Source organism: Protopterus annectens, chromosome 3.part1 (assembly GCF_019279795.1).
Source record: "Protopterus annectens isolate FY-2018-M chromosome 3.part1, PAN1.0, whole genome shotgun sequence".
NCBI lineage: Eukaryota > Metazoa > Chordata > Ceratodontiformes > Protopteridae > Protopterus > Protopterus annectens.
The window spans coordinates 607,895,618-607,913,908 of NC_056732.1; the positions used below are offsets into that span (position 1 = coordinate 607,895,618).

Consider the following 18,291-nt stretch of genomic DNA (forward strand, 5'->3'; position numbering starts at 1 on the left):
TCTCCTTGTTTGCTGATGTATCAAACTACTGACATATAGTCCATCTTAATTACAATTGTCCCTGAATGGAGAGCATTCTGAAGGGCCTGCAATGCTAAAAGCACTGCTCTCATCTCTAGGACACTGATCTGCAAATTGGCCTCTTTTGGGGGACCAAGTGCCTTGGAGTGTTCTACCCAGAAAGTGCCCCTCCAACCCAAGTGGGAAGTGCCTGTGGTCATTATAGCCTTGGGTTGAGGGGAAACAAATGGATGGCCTTGTAGAACCTGATCTGATTGAATCCACCACGTGAGATCTCTCTTCCATAAGTGAATGATTCGTATCAGAGTTGACATGGGTTGGTAAAGTATTGACCACTGTGTTGCTAGCAGCTACTGTAGAATCCTCATGTAAAATCTGGCTACAGATACTAGTGTTACTGTCACTGACATTGATCCTAAAGCTTGAAGGACCAACTGGGCCAAAATCTTGGTACTGCAGACTATTTTTCTGACCTGTGATCTTATTGTTCGAACCCTTGAAGGAGGCACTGAAGCTATCACTGACTTTGTGTTGCAAAGAGTATGGGATACTAGAAATATTAGGAAATAGAGGGTTTTATAAAATAACAACAAACACTTATCTCAACAGCTTGAGAGATATGGTAAACCATGCCTTTTGCTGAAAGCAGAAAATGAGATATTAGGCAACTTAGGGTTGGTGCATTATTGGTAAGGGAGAAGCTCGAGAGTTTTTGGTTGTCACGAGTTTTAGCAACGGCTGAGTCTGATCCAAGGGATTGGATCCATACTCATCAGGTAAAGATAGAATGAAAATTGACAACATCAGATCCTCAGATTTTCTGCTGTAACAGAGAAACTGGGATGAAGTGATCATATTAATTTTATGACAATACAAATAAGCAACTGGACTAGTATTCCACAAAGGATCTATTAAATGAAAGGGCATATTGTATGTATGCTCCAAACCTGGCCATGAGAAAGCAGCCAAGACATGTATTAGTAAAGATGGAATCATACCAGCAGAGAGAGTTGATCTTAACAATGCTGTGGTAGATAGGCAAAGTATTAAAAATTGGAGACAGTAGAGTGTTTGTGGAAAATAATTATTCACTGTACACCAGGCAGAAGAGTAGCAAATTTATCTCAGCAATCAATAAATGTAGAGAGGCAGATAAGAGATTCAAGTTGCAGTATCCAGCTGTCTTCAGAAGATTATTTTCCTGGAGAATCAAAGTAATTTTTTGATGCAGAACAGGTTAAAAAAGAAAAGTTTGTCCAACAAAAAATGAGACATTAAACAGAAGGGGATGACTCTGCTTCTCATTCTTCTGATTAAAAAAAAAGCTCAAAGACTTGGCTAGAGGGACCTTTTCTAATGTTCATAGGAAGTTACTAAGCTAATGGCCTTAGGGCACTTACAAGCCTAGCCAAGTCCTGCCCTTGTTTCCATGATCAGCACCTATTGCCCCTGTCCAAGAGAGGCACAGGTAGAATCACCAGAGATGAATTAGAAGTTATGTACTCACCATAACGTTCCATCTGAGTAGGTATCTTCATTTGTCTGCAACCTTTGGGATACGGATCCGATCTCGGATCCGAGCCAGCATTTACCACAGCATAGATCCGAGCTCCTAGCTCCTCCCTTTACCCATAATCCCCTGCCAACCCTAACTGACCTCAGATCAAGTTTGCCCGATATAAGCAATGTAAAAGTGCCCCGGAAGGGGCTAATCCAAGACAGATCCTAAAGGTCAGGGGGAAGGAGGGGGGGATGGTTGCAGACAAATGAAGATACCTACTCAGATGGAACGTTATGGTGAGTACATAACTTCTAAATCTGAAGTAGGAACTTCATTTGTCAGTAACCTTTGGGACAGAGTCCCCAGCTACCTGAATCCTGGGTGGCCTTTATGGAAGAACATTCCGGAGCACTGCAGAGCCAAAGGACGCCCTACCTCTGGAGACAACATCCAGTTTGTAATGGCTGATAAAGGTATGAGATGAGGCCCAAGTGGCTGTGGAACAAATATCATCTAAGGGGACCTTAGATTTAAAAGCCGCAGAAGCAGCGACGGCCCTAGTAGAATGAGCTCGAACCCCCTGAGGTGCAGGCCTTCCTGAACTCTGATATGCTAAGACGATACAATTAGCTATCCACCGTGATAGTGTAACTTTAGAAAATGACTTGCCTAAACTTGTTTTGGCAAAGAAGACAAACAACTGGTCAGATTGCCTATGACCAGCAGTTCGATGAGCATAAAAACGTAATTGTCTGTGCGCATCCAATGAATGCAGTTTGTATTCTCCTTTGTTCTGGTAATGGGGAAAGAACACGGGAAGATTAATAGATTGATTAATATTAGCTTCTGAAGATTACATCTGTATTTTGGAGTTTCAAACTATTTTATACTTCTGAAGATACCTTAGGCAGAAAGGACGGATTGATCCCGAGGTAAACTCTACCTGGATGGAAGGATAAATACGGTGGCTTAACGCATAGAGCCTGAAGTTCAGAGACCCTTTTAGCTGAAGTAATGGCCACTAAGAAGGCCGTTTTCCAAGAGAGATATTTAAGATCAACAGTGGCCGCTGGCTCGAAAGGGGGGCTAGTCAAGGCTTGGAGAACCAAAGATGAATCCCATGGGGGTACTACCTCCCTGACTGGAGGCCTGAGAAGGAAAGTACCCTTGAGAAAAGCTTTACAAAGCTTAGCAGTCATCAGAGGGCCTGATTCATGCCCTACATGATAATGCGAAATCGCTTTCAGTTGTACCTTGACTGTAGAGCAGCTAGCCCCTTGATGAAAAAGGGTAGATAAGAACTCCAAAACCGCCGTGAAAGGATCCAAGTGATGGTGTTCCGCCCAGATTGAGAAACGTTTCCACTTGCTTCGGTAGACTCTTCTGGTGGAAGGTTTATGTGCTGCTATTAGGATGGCTTTGACTGGTGAGGAGATTCCAGGAGTCCTAATCAGGAGTGGAACTGGAGCAACCAAGCCGTCAGCTTGAGGTTGACCAGATTGGGGGCCTGGAGACCCAGAGGGTGGGTAATGAGATCCGGGAGTGGATCCAGAATCCATGGTGGATGAATTAGGTGAGACCACAGGTACGGGAACCATGTTTGACAAGGCCAGAATGGGGCAATGAGGATAATTTTGCTCCCCAGCCGACTGGCATTCTGTAGGAGTTTCAGCATCATGGGCAACGGAGGATAAGCGTAAAGGAGACCGGGAGGCCAAGCATGTACTAAAGAGTCTCTCGGGGACTCCCCCTGAGGGGGAATTAGAGTGAAGTAACTGTTGCATTTAGTATTTGAAGGAGAGGCAAAAAGATCGCAACAGGGTTGCCCCCATAGGACAAATATGTGTTTCGCTACTAGAGGATTGAGAGACCATTCGTACGGAGTCAGGATCGAACGACTGAGCCTGTCTGCTAGGATGTTGGACCGTCCTGGAATGTGCGTTGCAATAAGAAAGCGGTTGGTGGAAATCGCCCATTCCCACACTCTCATGGCCTCGCGACAAAGGGGATAAGACCTGGTTCCCCCTTGTTTGTTGATGTACCAGACAACTGACATGTTGTCCGTTTGTACTGCAATTGTCCCAATTGGTAGATGGCTGTGAAGTGCCTGCAATGTCAAAAGCACCGCCCTCATCTCTAGGACACTGATATGCAAGGAGGTCTCTGTGTCGTTCCACGTGCCTTGGACCGTTCTGCCTGAATAGTGCCCCCCACCCCAGGCGAGAGGCGTCCGTGGTCACTGTGGCGACGGGGGAAGGCATTGAAAATGGTCATCCCATGTGGAGACTCGGGGACCGGAGCCACCACATGAGCGACGTTCTGCAAGCCCTGCTTAGGGGAATAGAATGGGACAGGGGGTTGCAAGACAGGGACCATTGTAGTTGGAGGGTCCATTGCAGTACCCTCATATTTAGGCAGGCTAGGGGTAGTAGAGGAATAGCTGCCGCCATGGACCCTAGAGCCCTCAGGATCAATTCCGCAGGTGGAGCAGGAAGAATGAGAATGGCCTTGACATGCAACCTCAGGTTCTGAAGCCGATCGGGAGTTAAGAAGGCAAGCATTATCCTGGAATCCAATCTGGCTCCTATAAAATCTATCACCTGTGAGGGGACTAGAGAGGATTTGGTCATGTTGATAGTTAACCCTAGACGTGGAGCAAGGTCGAGGAAGTAATCCCTGCCTGAACAGAGCAGATGCCTTGTTGGGGCGATGAGGAGCCAGTCGTCCAGGTACGGAAAGACCTGAATTCCCTGAAGCCTAAGGTGGGCCGCTATGAACACCCTGGGGGCTGAGGTGAGACCGAAGGGAAGGGCCCTGAACTGAAAATGACTGGCTCCCAGCCGGAAGCGGAGGAACCTCCTGGAGCGTCTGTCCACTAGGATGTGGTAGTACTCATCCTTGAGGTCTATCGAGCACATCCAATCGTTCTCCCGTAATAGGGGGAGAATAGATTGTAAGGTGACCATTCGGAACTTTTCTTTGGGTACTGCCAAGTTCAGGAGAGAGAGATCGAGAATGGGTCTCAAGTCACCCATCTTTTTTGGCACCAAAAAAACCTGGAGTAAAACCCCGATCTGAACTGATCTGAGGGGACGGGTTGGATGGCTCTTTTTTGTAACAGCTGCTGAATTTCTGTAGCAGCTGCCTCCCTCTGATTGGGTGGTACGTCGGGGAGGCTTCTGATTTTGGGGGTTACAATAAAGGGAATTTGGTAACCTCTGGATATGATGCGAAGCACCCAGCGATCTGTTGTTATGGACTCCCACATTGCTAGATGCTTCGAAAGATGCCCCCCGACTGCCTCCAGAGTGGAGCAGCCGGGCAACCCCTCAGGGGTTCTTCGTGGGCCTCTCAGAGAAGGGTTCTCTGGACCCAAAGTTTCTGGGACCGCCTCTGCCTCTTGGGCGGCGTCCTCCCTGTCCTCCTCTGCCACGAGAGGACTGGTTGTCCGGAGCAGACTGGGACTGATGCGATTTTCGGAACCACATCTTCTTCTGACCCTTTTGGTTCTTAGAAAAGGACCTCTGGGGAGCAGAGAAGCGGACTCCGACGGCAGACGTCTTCCCGTCTTTCTCGCTCTGGACTAAGGTGTCGCAAACGGTTTTGCAAAAAGTGCAGAAACATCAAAGGGGGCATTTGCGAATGATGCTTTAAAGGGTTCCGAGAAGTCACAGTGTCGGAGCCAGGCCTGATGCCTGATTACCAGGCTGGCTCCTTCAGTGGCGTGTGACAATAGCCGCATAGAGGTGTTAGAAACTGAATGTAGAGTAGACATTCGGGAGTACAGATGCTTGTCTCCTTCCGACATGGACTCTGGGGGGATGCAGCGTATTCTTTTATTAGATCCCGCTGCATCCGAATGACGTGTGTCATATAGTTCAGTGCTCTCATGGAGAAGGTTGCTGAACTAAAGACCCGCTTCCCCAGGCGGTCCATCGCTCAAGAGTCCTTACTCGGAGGGTGGACCGCAGAGCTCTCCTGAGCCAGCTCTCTCTTGGTGGCCGCCGACACCAACATGGCATCCACAGGGGGACCTCTGCTCCAGTGGGTTCTCTCAGCAGGGGGACTCAGGATCCTATCCGGGCACTTGGGGATTGGCTCCACAGTGTCCGGCTCCTTCCAAGCCCTGGTGGAAATAAGGTCCACCAGGGGGTCAGGGGGAGGAGACACCCAAGAGGTAGATGGCCCTGCTACGAATGCCTCTAGGAATACGGACTCATCGGAGGAAGCCTTGGGGGCAGACCACCCCCCCCAATCCTGAGCATCTCCATGATGTCTCCAAAGGAGACATCCTCGGGGGGGTGACCTTGGGGAGCCTTCCCCTTCATCTAAGTCCGTATCTTCGGTAAGGGACTCAGGGGAGTTCATGTGCCTCCTCTTACACTTGGCTTTGTGAGGGACCTCTTCGGGGGGGCTGTCCGAGGAAGACTCACCAGCATTATCACGTTCCGCAGGAACACCCGGAGACGTAGAAGCAGGCTGTCCCGAAGGCCGGGTGATGGGAGCCCAGACCAGCTGAGGGGGAGTGCAGGGAGGAGCCGAAGCCAGGACCGGGAGTCCGGATACACTCAACAGTGCCCTCTCCACCACCGCGAAAGCCGAGGGGGAGCTACTCTCAATAGGCTCCGAGAGTTGGCTCCCACTCGGATCCGAAGCGGGGACCAGATCCGGGGCTGAGACCCTTGGATCCGAAGGACCCGTGTGCTTCGACTGGGATGGAGCCGAAGTCGCACAAAGTCCCTCGGATCTGAAGCTCCGCCCACGGCTCCGAGAGGTCAGCTCCGACAAACTCGAGGGACCAGTCGGAGCCGAAGTAACTAGTACTGTCGGCTCCGACACACCCCCGGATCCGACAAGGCTCGGCTCCGAGTGCTCCGAACCCGGGAAGCAGGATGGAGAAGGAGCGATTGGGGCAAAAAATGGGGTTGAGCCCCCCCCCCAGAGGGGGGGGGGCAAGAGCACTCCCATCTGCAGCTGGGCCTGGATGAACCTCCTCATCATCCGGTCCATGTCTGCATCTGACATACTAAAAGTAGACCTCGACGAGGCCACCGAGGCAGACCTAGAGTGACGCCTCAATGACCTCGACGGGGACTGGGTTGCCTCCTCCACAGGTCCCGGTGAAAAACAAGGGGACCGGAGCCGAGGAGGAGGCGATCCAGAAACCCTGGATGGAGAAGCCCGCTTGGCGGGCCGGGCCGAGGAAGAGTCCTCGGCCCGCCGCTTATGGTGCTTCTCCTTCCTTTTGTTTTTTCCGGCCTCCCTGTCCTCCGGAGCCAAAATGGGAGGTTGAGTCCCAACCGGAGGAAGGGAGGCAGGGGTGGCTACTACTAAGGACTGGGTAGCAGCCACCGAAGAACCGGAGGTCGGAGCCGAGTCCGGGGGCAAAAGGCCCACCAGAATCAGCTTTGATCTCCGGTCCTTAAGTGCCCTGGGGTTGAACGCTGCACAAATCGTGCATCCCGAGGAAAGATGTTCAACCCCAAGGCACCTAACGCACCAGGTGTGGCTATCCGCCGGTGAGAGCTTATGGCCACACTTGGTACATTTAGAAAAGATGGCTTTAGGGGCCTCCGACATATTGAACATAAAACACACTCACTAGGCCCCTAACACACCACAAACACACACTACGGACCAGCGAGGGTAGGGAGGAAAAATTTTACAACAAAAAAGATATTTAAGAGGGAACTTAAACAAACTCACACAATCACACAAGAAAGTACAAAAAAATCTAAGATTTTTCTCACAAAACCTCCGAATTGCCAGGAGCTCAAAATCCAGCTTGTTGGCTTGAAGAGCGGCAAACTAGATCTGAGGTCAGTTAGGGTTGGCAGGGGATTATGGGTAAAGGGAGGAGCTAGGAGCTCGGATCTATGCTGTGGTAAAAGTTGCTGGCTCGGATCCGAGATCGGATCCGTATCCCAAAGGTTGCTGACAGATGAAGCTCCAACTTCAGATTTTATAGTTACCCATCCAATTGTCCAGACTGCACTTGAAGAAGGCAAAAGAGGTGCTCTGCTTTATACGAATTGGGAATCTGTTCCACAGGTTTGGTAACCTCTGGGAGACCAATATGTCTCCTCCGGCAGGTTCTATTAATGTCACACACCAGGTTAAGGTCTTTAGAGTGAGTAACCCATGAGCCATTGGACTTAGATATGCAGCATTTCCAATAAAGCAGAGATCACCTCTGAGAAGTCTGTTTGAAACAGAGTAAAGTGACAGTGATTTTAGCTGATCCATATAGGGCAGATGCTGAAGACCTTGAACTCTCCTTATGAGGAACCTTGTGGTCTCTCCAACTGCTGCAGGTTCTTGGAAATGTACATACTAAAAGGGGTGTTGTACTCAAATATTGGCCTGATGAAGGAAGAACACAAGAAGGTTATAACTTCTTCTTTTTTTTTTCTGGAGGCAATCCCCTTACTTATGAGATGAGCAACATAGAACGCCCTTCTTATCCCTGTGGAGGCATGCTGATTAAAGGTAAGTTTACTGTCAACCTGTGTGCCCAGGTCTCTCACCACTGAGTGTGTGTTTATGGTATTTCTACTGATGTGGTCATTAGCTGGCACTTCGCTCTTACGGAAAGGGATGACAATATTTTTTTGCACTGAGTTTTGGCACCAATCATTTGTTTCCGTAAGACCCTCTTGTAGGATGTTGACATCATTTGGGGATTCTATGATTGCTCCCAGTTTGCAGCTGTCAGCAAACTTTGTCAGCCACAGACCTTTAGTTTTGCTTGTCCTTCAGAGGAATAGATTCCAAACAGTAAAGGTCCCAGGACTGATCCTTGTGGAACACCACTGGTTACAGGTCTGTTGTTGGAGGTGGATTCTCCTATTTTGACTGTATGGGTTCTACTAGTGAGCCAGTAAGTGACCCACCTAAGGATATAAGGGTTGATATCTAGCTGGGTGAGTTTGTCAACAATGCCTGAGTGGAGAAGAGTGTCAACAGCCTTGGCCAAGTCCAGGTAGGCTGTATGCATAATTTTCCCCTCGTCCAGGGCTCTGGTGACTGTCTCGAAGAAGTCCACTAGGTTTAATAGGCATGATCTCCCTTTGACAAATCCAAACTGATTAGGGTCAGGTGTTTGAGGATTACCTATATCTTTGCTGATAAGGTCCATGATGATTCACTCCATAGCCTTGCAAATAAGGGTAGTCAGGCTAATAGGTCTATAGTTCCTGGGGTCAGTGGAAGCACCACCTTTGTGCAAGGGGATAATGGTGGCCGTTTTCCATTTAGCTGGGATGAAGCTGGTGCTTAGACTATGACTAAAGAGAGTACCCAATGGTGTTGCTAGTTCTTGTTGGAGTCCATGTAGGATGCAGCCTGGGATGTTATCAGGTCCCATAGATGCTGTGCTTTTGGCCTTAGAGAGGGAGTATATGACCTGCTCTCTAGAGATACGAGGTGTTGGACAGGTGGAAGGAATATCATGGGTTATGTGTGGTGGGGACAGGGGAGTGAAGTTTTCACAGAACCTGTCGGCTAACAATTTTGCTATCTCCACATCAGCGTATGTGGTGTCATTAACTACCGGTTTGCCACAAATCTAGGTCTTACCTTTTAGGCTATGGATAACTACAGAACGCCTTATGGTTGTCCTTAGTTGAGGATGCTAATTTGGATTCGTAGCTTACTTTGGAAGATTTCACAAGAAGTCTTATTTGCTTGTTTACGCTGAGGAGGGAGTGCTTCCAGTTTAGGGAATGCTCACTCTTACTTTTGGACAACAATTTCTTCCCCTTATTGTAGGATCTGTTAATGGCAGTTGTCCACCAGGCAGGTTTGCTCTTCCTTGAAGAGCTTGTTTTGGTCCTATCAGGTATGGCTGCATCAATGCAGTTATACGGGTATTTGTAAAAAGCATTGGTGTAGGACGTGGCATAGTTACCAGTTCTATCTGAGGGGGTAGGTGCAGTGAAGCTATTTATACCATCCCTTAGAAAGATACAATATGCTTTAGAGAAGTTTTTTAGTTTAGGTGCTGCTGTGGGGGGGGGGGTCAGTCAGGTGTGATAGTTACTTTGAATGAGACTGATTTGTGGTCAGATCTGACTAGGGAAGACCTCACAGTGTGGGTGCTACACCAGTTCCCCCATACTGGTAAGCACCAGTTCCAGGACGCTGGTGCTCCTAGTTGGGGTGTCCAACAGTTGGTCCAGGGCATTAGAGTTAATGAACTCGAGGAACCTTTGGGCAAGTGAGTATGAGCATGAGTAATTTATCCAGTCAATGGATTGGTATTTAAAATCACCCTGACTTTGGAAACACCAGAAGGTGTTTGGATGTATCTTGATGGATTCCAGTAGATTCAAGTAGGCAGGGTGGATATCCTGATTCATGGAAGGGGTCTTGTAGCTGGTAATGACTTGAATAGGTGTCCTACCAACAGTTAGGTGCACCTGAAGTGTCTCCAGGGAATTATACTGTTTAGCCAATCTGGAGATGTATTTATCTTTAATGAATATTGATACACTGCCTCCTTTAGTTTTCATGCCTTCTGTTCATGGTGTGAACATGTGGTAGGAGATGTAAATCTGTATGGCTGGGGTGCTCTCCACAGCCTTGAACCAGGTCTCTGTGACTGCACATATATCAGCGTCTTCCAATGAGCTTAGCAGCATAACCTTGAGGTTGTTTTTTGATGAAATGTTTAGTTCAGGAATTTTGTCCTTGTGACATTGCCTAAAAAAGGCACTATGGGGGTGGCAAGAACCTTTGCCAGTTACCGAAATCCCAGGGGTTACAGATGAAGACTATTTCTGGCAAAGCACTGAGGTCTATTGATCATGTCATCCCAGGCTGACAGAAACTGGATCCCCTTAGAATGACACCCGAAACTAAGCCAATTATTGAAGTCAATGCTTTCTGTTTATATTGTGGTATCATCATAGTAGAGGGTAATATACTGCTCAAGGCTAGTGAAATACCTGCCTGTGACACAATCAGAGAGCTCAATTATTTCTCTCTTTATCTAGTCCAACAAGGTACATCTCAAGTCATTCACATCAACATGTACTATGACTGAATCATAACGAATCCTGGCACCAGAAAGACAGCTGACTGTGACTTTCTCCTTGTTCAGCCTGGTGAGGGGGTACATCTGTGTAACTCACTACAGAGTCTACTATGACTAAGATATTTGGAGTGGATGTGAGTAGCCTTATGGGCTTTGATGGTGAGACACTTGTGCTTGTGTCATAATGTATATTGTGTGTTTGGGTGTTATGGTTGGTTAAGCATGCATGTGTTTTGGAGGTCTCTGGTGTTTAGTTAGATTTTCTGTGAGCACCTCTGCATATGTTGATCTACCTGTATGCTGTGTGTCATGAGAAGGAGTTGCGGTAGGTGGGCTGACAATCCACTTTCTATTGCTGTCTACTGTGTGAAAGAGCTGTGATTCCAGATTCATAATGCAGGTAAATCTCTCAGAGAATGTACAGGAATGATTTAGAAGTAGGGGGTTGTCAGTATACATGAGGCAGTTGCTACACTGCCTCAGTAGATCCATGACAACCAGGCTGGTAGGAGAAAAGGAGAGAAACTGACAGCTCATGGTCCTAGGAATAATCTTGGTCTGGCAATAACAGCTGAAGAGGGAATACAGCAGGGGACGGTATTAGTAGGCCTAGGAGTGAAGAGCTCTGGTTTAGGTAATATTTGTGAGGCTAGAAAGCAGGCATCTGTAACTGTCAATCCCTCTGCACAATGTTGTATGATTAACAAACAAATACAAACCCGTTCAAACACAGGCTTTTTAAAGCAGAAAAGCAAAAAGCAGCCAAAGTTCAAATTATCCAATCAAAACGCCCTAAACAGAGCCCTGCAACAGTAACTCTAGTGATATCAGTCCAAACTGTACCTTCCTACCACAAGGGTACAGGGGGGACCTCTCCAGACAAAAGATGAACTGTTTTACAAGCTCAAGGGTCACTAACAGTACTAGGTTTAGCAATAAACTGAACCTAGTCTATGCTAATGTTTTTAAAGTGCAGCTTCCAAAGGTAAATGCTTGAAAGAAAGAAAAAAGCACTGGAGTTGACTGGAAGAATCAGAAGTACACTGGACTTGAACAGTAGTCTGGGGTTTGGAGACGAAGATGAACAAGAAGTCCAGCAACACTGCATTTACTGAATTAATGTGAGATTATAAAGAATCACTCGAACTTGTGAAATATGGCTTTACAAGAAAAAGTGGCTGAGAGAATAGACTTTTGTTGACTTTGTTATACTTGAGGGGGGACCAAAAAGCATACACTCCAAAACATGGTTTGGAAGGACACTAAAAAGAAAAAAAAGGAAAAGAAAGTAACTAAGTAAAACCATTTTTGTTCTCATCAGTATTTGTATAAACATTTCATGATATAAACTGCATATTATACAGCAAAGCACTTTCAGTTATTGTTGCACGTAATAAAGATACTAACCTTGGCCCAAAAACGTGAGCACTTATACTAATTGATAGAAGAGCTCCAATAGTTATAGAAGAGGGAAAAAAGATAATAGTAGTAAATTTGTTTTAGTAAGGGGCTACTGTCAAGGAAAGAGGAATACATTGCAGGTAGTTGTATTCCACCTAAAATTGCTATTGTGGAGCTTAAGAAATTTTGGAAGAAAGAAATCAGCTTTCAGCAGGTAATATTAGTTATACCTGGGTTCTGTAGCTTGATTTCCGGCAGTGAGAATGTATCTGGGAGGCTGAAGAGGGAAAATACAACAAAAGGGGGGAAGTTTTCTGAAGAAATATAAAAGTATACTGCTGCTGTTGGGCCTTGATGCAGAAAATGCATTCAACAGAGTAAGCTGGGCTTTTTATGAGGAGGGCAATGGAAGCATTTGCATTCCCTGATACAATAATAAGGTTAATTAGAAGAATGCATGAGGGATCGGAGGCAAAACTGAAATGGTAGGGTTCCACTCTAATAATTGTGTCTGAACAAACCCTCTTCCCCCTTTATTTGTATTATATTGAAAAGGGACTCAGAAATTTAAGGATGCAACTGGCATGGTAATCAAGAAAAGCTGGTTTTATTTTCAGACAATATTATTTAAACCAAACAAAACCAGAAAAGGATATCTCACTATTATGGAACATTTTGAGACAGTTTCAAGACTTTCTGGTATATAAAATTAATGAAGATAAAACATAGGCTATAGCTGTAAACTATGTACCCACATATGAATTGTTACAGCAATACTCATATTTATGAGGACATCATAAAATGAAATTTTTACAAGTATGGATTAAAAAGGATTGTGTTATGGCAGCAAAGGATATGCGGGAAAATAATAAAAAAAAAGATAACACAAAAACTGAGAAACTGGAAATTCTTGTTTATGGATATGGATAGCAACATTCAAACAGTGTAAATGTTGTTAGTCCCTTTAGTTTTATATACAGGTCACAAATTTTTATCAACCAGAGAAGAAGCTGTAGACAGTAAATAATAAAGAACGACCACAGCACCAACCACCACAGCAACGTTACTGGCCTCGGTACAAATACCTTTGTTCTGTAAAGGTGTTTGTACCAAGGCGCTAGAACGGTTGGTGATTAAAGGAATTTTTATACAAACTGTGATTTTTTTTTCAATATTTTGGATCCAGTAGTCGTGCAATAAGTAAGCAATAAAGAGTTGAAGGGATTTATTCGGGATGGGAAGATGGCAAGAGTCAAGTGTTTTAAGCTGATCCTTCCAATACAGCAAGGTGCTTTAGGATTACCTGATTTTAAGAGCTATTTTAGAACTACACAGTTAAGGCTCATACACATAACACACGCAGAAAACTATAACTCAAAGTGGAAAGGGATGATGATGAAGCAGGTTGGAATTTATGAATTAAGGAAAGAGTGGGATTTTGGGTGCAGATCTTTAAGAACAACAGACATACATAATATTACATTCATAAAGTAGCAGAAAGTATACTGAGAACTAAGCCAACACTAGCAAGGAGATTTTTCCAATAGAGATGATTGAAATTACGGGTACAGAAAACAGGTATGAGGGGGCTGGAATTTACTGGAGAAAGCTGGCAAAGGAACCAAGGCAGTGGGGACAAATAACAAGAGAGGGAAAGGTAACAGAATGGGAATATGCCAAAATGACATCTGGACTGCAAGACAGAGACTGCCTTCCCTAACAGGGGTTCATACCTGCATACAGGCAAAGAGAAAGGGCAGAAAATCCTAAGTGAAACACTTGCTCTAGTGGAGTTTTTACTTAAATCCAGAATAGAAGTTGCTGTTAAATAATGAGAAAATTAGTAGGACATACAAAATATTGCGTGATAACTACATGAATCAATCAGAGGAGGTTAGGAATGCTTGGGAAGAGAGATATTTGACACAATGGGAGTACATATGTACGGCTCCCAAATATGCAACAAACTTTAGAAGCTTTAGGATTTTTGCTTGGAAAAATATGTTTACATAGGTATTTTCATATCCCAGGTAGACTCCAAAGATTTTTTTCCTCAGATAGATGCCAAATGCTGTAGGTGTGACATGGAAGAAAGAGGTAACTGGGAATATATGTTTTCTGAATGTAATTAGCACTCCATCAGAAATACTGGATAAACATGTGGGTATAACTATGGAAGTTATTTCTTGAGTTGGGATACAGGATCTGAACTGCCTATATATAATAAGGGCTTGTTAAGTTTAATTCTGGTGGCTGCCGAAAAAAAAAAAAACTTTACTAGAACATGGAAATAAAAGTATAAACCAACAGTATTTGAAATAATAAATATTGTAACAGGGATAAAAGAACTAGAAATAGGATCTTTAGAAAAGGGTAGGAGCTCCTCAAGAATTCATTAAAATCCTCAAGAATTCATTAAAATGATCCAGGTTCTGCATCAGAAAGCTTCTACCACTATATAGGTAAATAAACTTATAACTAACCCTATACTCTTATCCAATGGTACAAGACAAGGATATCCTCTTTCGCCATACCTATTTAATCTTTATCTAGAACCCCTCCTTCTGTTTATTTCACAAAAAAAACTTTCATCATATTCCCAGAATCCACAATACAAATCTTATATACTCGGCCTTTGCTGATGACTTAAATATATACTTCCAATTCCCCATTACTGACCTCCCAAAAATACTTACAAGTTATTGATGAGTTCTCGGTAGTTTCAAATTATAATTTAAATTTAAACAAGTCACACATATTTCCCCTCAGTCCTATAGGGCATAAAGAATTGTACTTTCCTATGAGTGAGATCAAAATAAACTACCAGATAAAATATCTAGGAATAATATTTACTTCAGACTTCAAAGATATTATAAACAATAACCTACTAACTACATGGACTAGTATTCAAAACAATATGGATAGATGGAAGAACATTAATATGTCTCTACTGTCAAAAGCTAGTGTTGTCAAGATTAATTTTCTACCAAGAATACTCTTTCAATTAAAAGCTACCTTTTCAAATATTCCCCAAAACTTCTTCCTTGCCAAGGAAAAAGCTGTGTCAAGATTCTTATGGTATCCCAAATCTACCAGAATTAAATATGCAAAACTTGTACTCGCCAAAGATAAGGGGGGATTGGGGTTACCTGATTTTAAGCTTTACTATAGTATAATTACTGTACACAGACTAATACAAATAATAAACTATGACTCATACATAAATACTTGGACACCCTAGTGGACCAAAATCTGGTATGAACAGTTGAAATCCCTTGGCTGTAATATCAAATCCTTACCATTCTTGAATTTAAACCAGGCTAGCATATACACGAAGAATTTACACCCACTAATTAAAATCATGATTCTTACAACACAGAAACTATTTAAATCATTGCAATTAGCCGACACTTTTGCCCTTATACAACCGTTACACCTAAATCCTAATTTACTAATAAATAATAAACCAGTAAATATAACAAACTACCCCCTGATAAAAGACTACACAATATGGGATATATACCAATGGAAAGACTCTAACATGGGGCAAATGAGACTTGAACTCAAGCTTCCTATGAAATATAGTATTATCCTTAACCAACTTCATCATCTTATAAATGCTAAATTCTCACAAATACACACTGACTTACAGAACACATATTTAGTTAAATTAATACTTGAAAATCTTGAAATTAAAGGGAAAACAATTTCTAGGACTTATAAAATTGTAATGAGTGCAAAACATCAGAATTCTTTATTATTTTCAAACTATTGGCAAACGAAAAATCAATCACTGACTGAAGAAAATAAGAAACTAGCCATTGAAAATACAATCAAATTCATTCCTTTCAAAAAGCTGTTATATACGCAAATTATGGTAAATAACAATATATACTATATATCTTATCCAAATTAAATAAATTCAATCCTAACTTTTCGCCTATATGTCCCCACTGTCCGGATCAAACAGCTGATATTTTACATGTCATGTGGAACTGTACTAAGATACACAACTTCTGGTGTTCCTTGAGAGTAAGATTAGAGAAGATGGGATATGAAAAATCAACTCTTACTTGGGAGACAGCTATACTGTACATTGATATCAATCAACTCCCAAAAATATTAAAACATGTCTTTATTACGATGTGTGCCCTTATTAAATTCTTTATTACAAAGAAATGGAATGTCATGTCACCAATTACATGGGAAAATTTTAGCAATCTTGCTATCAAATACATCTAATCTCACAAATTAATTTATTCAAAAACAAACGCTACTACAAAAAATATTGGGGTTACTTGCTAGATATAATTCTTGACAAATAAAATTTGCCTACAAATTGTCATGTAAAGCTAACCTTTAAATAAGAAATGAATGTAGTATAATTAGAAGTTATGTACTCACCATAACGTTCCATCTGAGTAGGTAGTTCATTTGTCTGCAACCTGTGGGTTACGGATCCGATATCGGATCCGAGCCGGCAACTTGTTTCAAGCTAATGGATCCGAGCTCCTAGCCCCTCCCTTCACCCATAATCCCCTGCTAACCCTCCATGACCTCAGATCGAGTTTGCCTCTCCATATATATCCAAGAAAGGATACCTAAAAACTAATAGATCCAAGAAGGTCAGGGGGAAGGAGGGGGGGATGGTTGCAGACAAATGAACTACCTACTCAGATGGAACGTTATGGTGAGTACATAACTTCTAAATCTGAAGTAGGAATGTTCATTTGTCAGCAACCTGTGGGACAGAGTCCCCAGCTACCTGCACCCTGGGTGGCCATCATGGAAGGATATTACGGCACCGAGAGCCAAAGGATGCTCTCCTCTAAAAAGCAGGTCTAGCTTGTAGTGGTTGATAAAGGTATGAGATGAAGCCCAAGTGGCTGCAGAACAAATATCATCCAAAGGAACTCTAGACTTGAAAGCCGCAGAAGCAGAAATGGAGCGAGTGGAATGAGCACGAACTCCTTCTGGTGCGGGTCTACCCGAGGCTTGATAAGCTAGCAGGATACATTGGGAAATCCAGCGAAATAAAGATACTTTAGAGATAGCTTTCCCCAAGTTAAATTTGGCAAAGGAAACAAACAGCTGGTCGGATTGTCTATGGCCAGCCATCCTATGGGTATAAAAATGAAGCTGCCTATGAACATCCAATGAGTGCAGCTTGTATTCACCCTTATTTTGATATTTAGTGAAGAAAACCGGTAAATTTATGGCTTGGTTTATGTTGGTTTCTGATGCTATCTTGGGAAGAAAGGAGGGAATGATCCTGAGGTACACTCTATCAGGGTGAAAAATCAGGTATAGAGGCTTTACAAAAAGAGTCTGAAGTTCCAAAACTCTTTTCGCTGAAGTAATGGCTACAAGGAATGCTGTTTTCCATGACAAGAATTTGAGATCCACTGAAGCAGCGGGTTCAAAGGGTGGAGCAGTCAAGGCTTGAAGAACTAAAGTAAGATCCCATGGGGGTACGGCTTCTTTTACAGGAGGTCTAAGTAAAAAGGTACCCTTGAGAAAGGTTTTACACAATTTGGCTGACATCAAGGGTCCTGTATCATGTCCCACATGATAATGAGAAATGGCTGCCAATTGCACTTTGACAGTTGAACAACTAGCACCTTCTTGAAAGAGATCAGTTAGGAAGTCTAAAATGGATGGAAGAGGAGCCGTAAAGGGATCTAGATCGCGGCGCCCAGATGGAAAAATGTTTCCATTTGCTGTGATATACCTTCCTGGTGGAGGGCTTATGTGCTGCCACGAGGATGGCTTTGACTGGTGAAGAGATACCGAGTCCTAACTAGGAGTGGAACTGGAGCAACCAAGCTGTCAGTTTCAGATTGTCCAGGTTTGGAGTTGGCAAGTCCAATGGATGGGAGATGAGATCCGGAATGGGATCTAGAATCCAAGGGTGATTCACAAGGTGAGACCACAGGTAAGGGAACCAAATTTGTCGAGGCCAGAATGGGGCAATGAGAATCATCTTGCTCCCCAACCGCGAGGCTTTCTGTAAGAGTTGTATCATCATTGGAAGAGGAGGATAGGCATAGAGTAGACCGGGTGGCCAAGCATGCACCAGAGCATCTCTTGGAGATTCCCCTGGTGGGGGGATTAGAGCAAAGAAATTTTCGCATTTGGCATTTGATGGAGATGCAAAAAGATCGCAGCAGGGTTGCCCCCATGTTGCGAATATCTGCTTCGCTACTAGAGGATTGAGAGACCACTCGTAGGGGGTAAGAAGGGTGCGGCTGAGCTTGTCTGCTAGGATGTTGGTCCTCCCCGGAATGTGCATTGCAATCAGAAAGCGGTTGGTGGAGATCGCCCATTCCCA

At 44.0% G+C, this 18,291-nt stretch overlaps 1 protein-coding gene across 2 annotated transcripts in view; it reads right to left on the reverse strand.

Annotated features, from left to right (window-relative positions):
* ATP9B (ATPase phospholipid transporting 9B (putative)) overlaps window positions 1-18,291 on the reverse strand; it is a 4,837,291-nt gene that overhangs the window by 2,617,831 nt on the left and 2,201,169 nt on the right. The window lies entirely within an intron of this gene.